Below are 9,594 nucleotides of genomic sequence, written 5' to 3'. Positions count from 1 at the left end.
CGGATCGATTCGTTACACCTTTTTAGTGGGGCTTCTGCTGGAGGGGAGGGGCTCTGAATCCACAAGAGGCTCCCTTAATAGCCTACTCTCCATCCTAACTATTATCCACCATAAAGTGTTTATAAAGGGCACACAACTGGGCTAATGTTATCTTAAATGAGACGGCGTCATATGTCCGTTTAATGCACAACCTGCTCAGGGAGATAAGTGAAGAAGAGAGAGAAAGGAGAAACTCTGAGGTTGTTTTCTTCTTCTTATTGTTATTATCGAGTCATAGAGGCTGCCGTGATAATCACCACATCATTTGGATGGCTTGGGAAGTGGCTCAGCTCTCACTGGATGCGCACTTCCTCCGTCTCCAACCAGCCACCGGACTTGAGGACGTTGTTCACCCAGCTGCTCCGGGTTACTAACGGAGGTTTGGGCCGGATCATTTACAAGAAACTGGATTACAAACTTTCTGCAGACCACCGAGACAGACCCAGTTTAACCCAAATCTGGTGAGTTTCTGAATTTACCCCTTCCAATTTCACGTTTTCACAGTGAACAAGCAACAGACAAAAAAAAAAAAAAAGCTGCTGCCGGGTGTCTCCTCTCCATTACGCACACCAGCAACGCTCCTGCGATTTCTGCGTCTTTTTTGAGCCGCTGCTCGTCTGAAAACCCATAATCTGCACCCGAGATGCCTGAGGTCGCTTATTAAGTGGTAAAGAAATACGAAGTACCGCCCCAACATCTGTCTGTCCCTGTCTGTCAGAGCAGCCTGCGCGCTGATTGATGGAGCAGACTTACGTCACTAACATTTCCATCCCAAAGTTTGCAGACAGACATGTCTCCTGCCGGAGCCCGCATCTTGTTACTGCTCATGGAGAAACTTTACATGTTTGCCTCCCAATCAGCATGAGAGCATTTAAGAGGAATTTATTAAAATGCAAATCAATAATATTTATATTCTAAATAATCCAGATGCTAACTGCTGCGTAAACAGAGTGTGTTGTTCACCGAGGGAAATCCAGTGTGATGTATCCACTGTGCTCATAAAGTACCTCACCCACCAACACATAAATCTAAAAGGTTGGTTGTAATTACATCACGGATGGAGACGTTAACTGCTTCACTCTTCTGACTGAACTCAACATTTTTATTGCACAATTCCGTAATAGGCTGTGGAACAATAAACCAACTATATAACCATGTAAACTAGAAAAAGAAAAACACAAAACAAAACCAAGCAAACCGTCTAGTGATTCCTTTGAGTGAAACATCTTGTCAAAATAAAATGTCAAAAATAAAACAACATAAATAAACTGATTCAATATTTAGTCATTTTTGGTTTCAGCTGCTTTCTTGCTCTAAAGGGTTTTTAGGGAGCAGAGACACAGCACAGGAATCGCAGGAGAGAAGCTAGTGCAGGGTCTGATCCTAGGCCAGCAGGGGGGGACATGTGGCTCAAGAGGCAGGGGTAGCAACTGTATCTGCACTGAAATATTTGTGCATGAGCAGGACTTACTCCGGTTTCCCACTTAAAATCTAATTATGAGGAAGTTTCTGTCTTAACAGTCGTTTTTTTTTTATTGTTGTATTCTTTTTATTTGTGTCTCGCTGGCAAAGATGAAACATTTCAATTTGCATCCTTGTGATTTGAGGAGTGTTTGTGACCTCGAAGCTGAATTATAACCAGCCAGTTAAGCACGCCATCATCTGCTTGGATTACACTGCTGTTCCCTGAAGTAATACAGTTTAAAACTTGCAGGTGTGTTGAGAAATATATTGTGACGATAACTCATATTTCTCCTTCTGTAACCTTTGACCCAGCATCTACAACGTGTTTAATGTATAGTGACTTCAAACATGTCCAGCCAACCACATCTCTGGATATTGTCATCTAAATTGCTTCCTACAGTAGTTAAACTACCTATGAAGCGACCACCCGTGTCCGTGCGCATGTATGACAAAAGTGTAACACATAAACAATTGTCCCCCCCCCCCCTCCCCGACATGTATACACAGAGGCTCTCTTCCACATACTGTGGTGCAGTGACAGCATGATGACATGTCATCTTGTTTCTTTCTCTCCTGCGTGAAGATGGTCCCTCAGAACAGGTGAAAACATTCATGTAGCCGTCATGTCTGTGTACATACATTACTCTCTACTTACTTTTGTTTCTTTCCTTTTTTTTTTTTTCTAGCTTTGACATGACCATCTGAAGAGAAGCTGCTTAATAAGATCTACTGGATCACACTGCAAAAGGAGTCGAGCAGGTTGTCAAATCAGGTGAAGGATCCAAACTCGTGTCCAAATAATGACAGAGGTACTTTTTTTTTTTTTTTTTTTTTTACATGCAAATATTGTCAATTTAAATAATAATGTGTGGTTTCCACAAGCATTAAAATAGTGGGACATATATTCACCGACATACATTTCTAGGTTTTAAAATATCTAATTGCAAAATGTCACATTGGTCATGATTAGCTGAATTTGTGTTTTCACCATTTTAGTACAATTTTCACATGAACCCATGGAATTACAATTCTCACGGAGATAAATTATCATCTGGACCTTTGCTGTATAAAAAGAGTGCAAAACAAATTAACAAAATCAATGTTTTAATAAAAACGAAAGCAAAGTAATGTCTTGAGGTTTGTATTATTTAAAGTTAAATCTTTATGTGTTACTCAGCAAATGTGAAGAAAAAAAAAAATGCAGCTCTGAAACAAATATCTGAAACAACTACCACCGTGATTATTAGCTAAGTCATGTAACTCCCATCTCTCATTCATGTAATCTACATGGTCACAACAACAGGGACATGATTTAGTCTTGAAAAAGAAACGATTCCATGCTAATATGATCATAAATATGTGTTAGAGCGACTCATGGTAGCATGGATAACTTCCAGTACATCTTGTGTTTTTGACACTAGTGAAAAATTGTGCATTTGAAAATATGTTTTTAGACAAATGCACAGACTAACACTGAAATGTAATGGATTACATTTTTCTAAGCGTATGCATTAAAATTTCTGCACGTTTCATTTCACTTTAGTTTAGGGTCATAGTTTGAGTTTTCATGCTTATTGCAAGGTATATTAGCAAAAATGATAAAGACCTAAACCAAGAATTAAATGCCTCTCTCTTAAAATTCATAAATAATTAACACAATGATGCATATTTTAGCATGTAGCTAACCACCTGAGCCATTTCACAGTCATAAAGCTCTGATCTTAGCAGATTCAGACTGAAGTTCCAGTGTACACCACAAATTCGCTGTCTGTGGGTGTTTGCAGATTTCGCCTCTTCTTTTACATTTCATTTTTAATGTTACTTGTACAAAGATCTACCAAAGTCCTGGACTCCCAAACTTGTGTGTAATCTTTTTTTCTTAGTGTCATTCAAGTAAGTTAACATTTGGAAGGATGAAGTCTCACAGCTTATGATAATACCTCTCCTTGTAATCTTGAGTAATCTTCAATCAATGATAGGTGCTATCAGATTCCAGACACTCATTGACAGGCTGAATATAAGAATATATAATAAAAAAATTAATAAAGAAGAGGCTCTAACTTTGACATGAGCTATATCTTCACATCTATCAGATAAGACTGCATAATTAAAATGCCAAGAGTGAGTATGGAGAGAGGGAGAGAGAGAGAAAGGGAGAGAGAGAGGTTTTGATATTTTATAGAGATTTACTTTTCCACAACTTGTTCAATGCGTGGACTTAAAAAACGATATGTTGCTGTAGTTTTGACAATGCAATTAAAGGTTTGTAATCCCCACCTGAGCTTTTTTTGATTTTGTCAGTTTGGACGAAGGATGTGATGAAAATGCTGTGCGGCAGTGACAGATGCAAGTTTATTAAAGGATTCGAGTCTCCGAGGGATTCGAGGTGTTATTTTATGGCGACGACAAAGCTCGGAGCTGAAGGGAGAGAAAGCAACTCCAGCTTGTTTACGTGAACTGTGACACAATTGTTCAGCAGAATACTTACAGTACAATGTTTTTTTTTCATTTCCCCCTCCTCAAAATATATTTTTTTCTTTTAAACATGAGCTTCATTACAAACCACCATGGGCAAAACTTTATGTGTGCTCAGAGACAAATAGTGCTTCCTGGAACAACCTTACTAAAAATCCTCGGCTGAATTAAGTGACATATTTCACGTTTCGAAATACCACCCTCTCTGACACGCACACTTCTTCCCTCTCCTCCTCCCTTGCCTTTTGTTTTCTTTGACACATGCACTCCAATTAGCATTTTTCAGCCATTAAGGAGGAAAGAGAAGCAGCCAAATGTTTGTCTCACCGAGCCCTTTCTACGACGAGACTTTCTGAGCCCCTGTGGAAAAAAAATAAATAAATGAAACATTCAGACAGACTCAATATCATCCTCAATGTTAACATTATCTTCTTCACATAACAATTACCAATCGCTTTGTCTGGAAAAGCGATGTGACAATGCAGCAACTTGCTTCTGTGAGAGCTGTTGTCAGTCTGCATTTGGAGCAATTAAAATGATTAAAATGAGTTTTTTTATGAGAACATAAGCAATAAGGATTATTTTCTATCTCAGTGACATCCTGTAATCTGTTGAAGATGTTCATCTTCTCAATATTTTCATTTTTTTTTTAATAGATACACAAATATTTTTCCCTGCACAGCGTGACTTCTCAACACAAGAGGCTTCTTATAACCATATGCGATAATACACAACAGTCTCTGGGGGATAACATGCACAAACTCTACTGGTTGGAAAGTGGAGAGTACAGTTGGATGTTGAGTTTTTTTCCTCATCAGTCCTCGTGAGTGTCAAATTAGAGCACCCTAATCTTCAGCTTTACTCCTAAATTTAAATCTGTGAATGTCAAATTACACAGATCTCTTGCTGCGGGCTTTGGCTGCAAAAATCTGTCACGGCTGCAGTTGTGCTGTACATTAAGGGAAGAAAATGCTCTTAAAAAGGTGCTTTTTGACATTAAAATGACTTGTGTGCACAGCACCGCTCGATCTGTGCAGTTTGAGGCATATATTTATGAATAGGAACCTTTAATTAGGGCTTGTGTTTCCTCCCTAGTCACATTGAGGGATGGTCCTCTCCGACATTCATTAATGATAATCACCAAGAGCGATGGCATAGCTACAGGCCAAGTCTCGGGGGACTCGACACTTGAAAAGAAGCATTAAATTTCACAGAGGGACTCTTTAATTGCAAAAAGGAAAATATATAGCCATCATTGTTAAATATGATCTTTTGTAAGCCTTTTACTGGTTCAGGGATTTGTCTAAGGGTTTCTTATCCTCACACTCTTTCAAATGAATCTAGAGCTACGTCTGCAATAATAATAATAATAGCACAGGGTTCTTTTTTCTAAACAGCATTCACGCTTCTTTCTTTATCACAAACCAAGCAAAAACTGTAGCTATATTCAAACTTAACGTGAAAATCAAAAGTCAGCCGCACATCAGACTGACTGTCGGATATTGAAGCTTTCAGAGAATTGTGCATGACTTAAAAACAGGTGCAGTATAAATTATTTTACCTAAAGGAGTAAACAGAATCTAACATCCTCAATCTGTCTCAAAGATGTCGAGTTTAAAATAGTCTGAGATTAGAAGGAGCTCACGTGTGAGACACAAGCTCCTGTGTTGAATACTGTGTAAGGATTTCAGACCAGCATGATCTGTTCAGCACTTTCTAGGAAAACAATTCTGTGTAATGTCGAATGAAACACCAGTAACACACTAGTTAAAGACATGGACATGGATCACACTGAATTACCTAGTAGTTTATTTACTCTCGTAGCTGTTTTGTCTTCTTTCCATTTATCCATTTATAATAATCAATCTTAATATTGACTGAGGCAAAAAATGAAAAACTTTCCCACGACTGTTAATAAAAAAAAGCTTCTGATTCAAAAATAAGAGCACTGAAGCTGTACATGGACACGCTCGCACACACGCACACGCACACATGAGCGTACACGCGTTCGTACTCATACACACCCGAACCCCTTGACCTAATTGCTCAGTCTCACTCAACTAATTAATCACAGCTGACTTAACATGGTGACAAGGTTAGGTAGGTGACATTCTCCAAAAATCTGCCTCCTCTCTCTTTTCTCTTCCACTTTCCAGCCCTCCTCACGTCTCCCTTTGTTTATTCTTTCTTTTTGTTTCCTTGCTTATTTCAATTCCTGCTGGTCCTCATCTTTTTTCGTGTTGTACCTTTATAGTTCTTCCTTCATGTTCTCTCTTAATATCTTTCTTTTTTAATTCCACATCTCTGCAGCTTTGGTTCCATTTCTTCTTTCTCCTCTTCCTCACTTCATTTACTATCTTCTTTTCCTTCAGAAAAAGTCTATGTTAAATCTTAAATCCAGATGGAAAGCATAACTTGGTCCACATCTATTTTTACCTGGTATGGGGGGGGGGGGGGGGGGGGGGCACTTTGCAGAGGTGAGAGTGGGCATGCTGGGAAAGAAGGAGGGTTAGGGGCGGGGTCACAATGCTCCATTAATCAAAAAGAATGACACTCATGTTGTCCCTGACAACCATCCTGCCATCCGTACGTCTGTTCCCCTCCTCCTCCATCCCACTCAGACAGGGCAACTTTAGTGATGGGGAGGGTGAAGAGGGAACAGTGGTGCTGGTGGTGGGGGGGTGAGCGAACTTTATTAATCAAGCATCTGAGATTAATTGTTATGAAGTGTCACCCATAAATTCTCCATTTGGATTTAATAATCTTGGAGGTAGACTTAACAATCTCTGTCGTGATTTGAGTTTTATTGAAGGGGCTGCAGGGAAAGAGAGAGAGAGACACGGAGAGAGAGAGAGAGAGAGATGCAGTGACACAAATAGCTTCTCAGCGGACAGTCCCTCTCCGCATGACAGTTATGAAATACAATTATCAGCGAGATCTGCTTAAGAATTCATCAACTGCACCCTGGCCTTCCAAGGAGAGAACGAGGGGGAAAAAAAAAAAAATCATACATACAAAGCAAGTCTTAACTGATCAGACTTCTCTTTTCCCTGCAGCCCTTAAGCTATCATTTCAATTCTTCTCTGCCTCCGACATGTTTAGTCACTGTAAAGCTATGGTGCGCGTATTGCTTTCAAAGCGCCCTGCGAATTATATGAAAGCATAAATCATTAAGTAATCAGGGAATATGGCAAATGACACACCACATGCAAGTCTCCAAGACAGAGCGGAGTTTGTTTGAAATGTATCACCCGTTGCTTTGCATCAGGGTCAATAAGAGCTGTTGCTATAGCCGTGCAGTGAAAATATTCTGTCACTGAACTGTACTGTACAACTCCCTGTCAGCTCGAACGTAACGGAATCATAAAATGTAATGATTTCAATCAATTGTTGTCTAATTGCAGTCATATCTTTTGAAATGAACGAAGAACAGCCACTATGTAGGTTGACAGTATGCATAAAATTTGCATAGCTTTGCATATCACACAGCCATTAATGTTAGTTTTATTGGAGGCTTGGGTATTCCTGCATGTTTTTTTTTTTTACTGTTGTCATTGTCTTAAAGGAACAAGGACAAAACCGTCCAGATAATAGTTACAGAAATTGTTTGACTCAACTATCATTAAGACACTTTAATAAAATGGAGCTAATTTCTACATCAAAGACCAGAAGCCGGCCTTGTTTCTATCTCAGAACATTATTTTGTCTGATCCAGGAAGCTTTTTCCTAAGAAAGGTAATCTGTCCAGTGAGGATGGGCTGACAAAAGACACATCTGAGGGATAGAAAACGAGTCTGTCTTTGTTCAGAATAATAATGGAAAGTCTTTATGTGACAATTTCTGGGAAATGCTGGAGAAGCTTGTTAAACATGTGCTTCTAACTACATGTTCTCTTGTGCCAGATATCATCCTGATCAATGACGCCCTGGCTCTGTGAAGAATTACCATAGCTGGGTCCGTGGTAAATGTTTTAGCTATCAACACTGCTTCATCCGCCGTCACCCAACACCACAGCCCATTCCTCACTGCCACCGCATCATGGGATCAGCCTGGTTAAATCCAGGCCCATCTTCTCCCATCAGTAAACGCAGTTGTCTGCTGGTGATGTGTGACTCCTGAATGACTCCTTCCCTTCGAGCTCATCTGTTTTACCGGGTCGGGAGTGCTAATTCAATGAGATGGTGGAGAAATTTTCAAATAATATTGTGACACTCGAGCACAGCGGGAGACCGGACCACAGGCGACCCCTCAGTGTGTTTACATGCACTGTGATAATGTGATTAAGACCAGAGGAAAGCGACGCAAATTACCACAACTGTCATGTTTTGTCATTAACCAAGTTATATTATATGAGTTAAGGCCTCAAACAGAGTAAGACATGATTAACAGAGCTCAAGAAGTCGTCAATCTCTCAGCCTCTTATGTCATTTATACTCAAAGTTTGCATATGTATTTTATGTTACAGTGTTTTTCCTATTAGCCTGTAGTTAACAGCACATTTCTTAGGGTATTATGAACCTGAACTGCGTGTGTTTCTTACATCAACTTTAACCTTGGTTTGACCATTCGTGATTATTATGTATTTATGTATGTGCAACAGCAGATATTAGCCCTCCAGCAACCAAACCAACAAAGCCAACGAAATACTTTACCCCCCTTTTAAAGAAGTAGCCATTTGAACCCAACCTGTGATCTCGCTGTACACCTACACCTAAACAAGCCGTGTTGTGCCACAACTCTAACCGAACCTTTACTACAGCAGAACAGACTTAGTCTTTGACAATTATGTGTAATGGTTCTTAAAGCTACAGTCAAGTGATGCTGTCCTGCATAAAATCAAAAACATATTTTTAGTTCGTAACTGTTTTTGTAGGAACTATTTTCTGCTGCAGCTCTGTTTTCATCTCATCTCTGTCAAATGTTTTATTGAGATTCAACATTTAACATTTTAAATGTAATAAAAAAAAAAACATCCAACTGTCTTCACTACTGCTCCATTGCGTTTATTTTGTCTGCCCCACTGGTCAAGGACACCTATATCAGTAGACGTCAGGGTAGGCCCCATCCATCAGAAGGCTAGGGGTAATGGAATCAACCGGTGACAATGATCATTAGCACTGCAAACAATAGCCCATAAACATCCCCTGACAAGTGGTCAAATGCGAGAAAGGCGAGGTAGGAGGGGGGGGGTTTGAAGGATTGTATGCGAGCATGTGTGTCTGCGTTTCTGCGTATGCGTCCATAAGTGTGAGTCAGACAGCGAAAGAGACAGAGAGAGTAAGGGGCCGTAACGTGAGATGAAATGGTGCTGCAGAGTAGCAGAGAAATGGCGAGGAGGATATCTCCCTGGGGATGATACGAAGGGCAAACACGCAACCTCTGCAAACAAATGTCCCCTGTGGGTCAGAGTTCAAACATTCCACAGCTCATTTTAAAAGTTTTCTTCGCCTACTTTCCGTCTATCCTCCCTTTTCTTCTTCTTTTATCAGCGTAGTTTTTATCCGAGATGTGCATTATCAGACCGCTTGCAGCGGTGAGGACACCTTTTGCCGGCTTTTTAATGAAAATTCTCATTGAATATATGAAGTTGCAAAAATGAAAACTTCTAACCTGGAT

The 9,594-nt window shown here is 39.9% G+C and overlaps 1 long non-coding RNA gene across 1 annotated transcript; it reads left to right on the top strand.

The window, feature by feature from the left end:
- The first annotated feature begins 374 nt into the window (after nucleotides 1-374).
- LOC113155500 lies at nucleotides 375-8,312 on the top strand. The gene is made up of 4 exons (XR_003298133.1): nucleotides 375-500; nucleotides 2,011-2,103; nucleotides 2,190-2,312; nucleotides 7,881-8,312. It is a non-coding gene; the product is annotated as an uncharacterized LOC113155500 (long non-coding RNA).
- Nucleotides 8,313-9,594: the final 1,282 nt, after the last annotated feature.

This window comes from Anabas testudineus, chromosome 11 (genome assembly GCF_900324465.2).
Source record: "Anabas testudineus chromosome 11, fAnaTes1.2, whole genome shotgun sequence".
Taxonomy (NCBI): domain Eukaryota; kingdom Metazoa; phylum Chordata; class Actinopteri; order Anabantiformes; family Anabantidae; genus Anabas; species Anabas testudineus.
The sequence above is the reverse complement of the archived record's forward strand: the minus strand, read 5'-3'. Positions and strand labels throughout refer to the sequence as shown.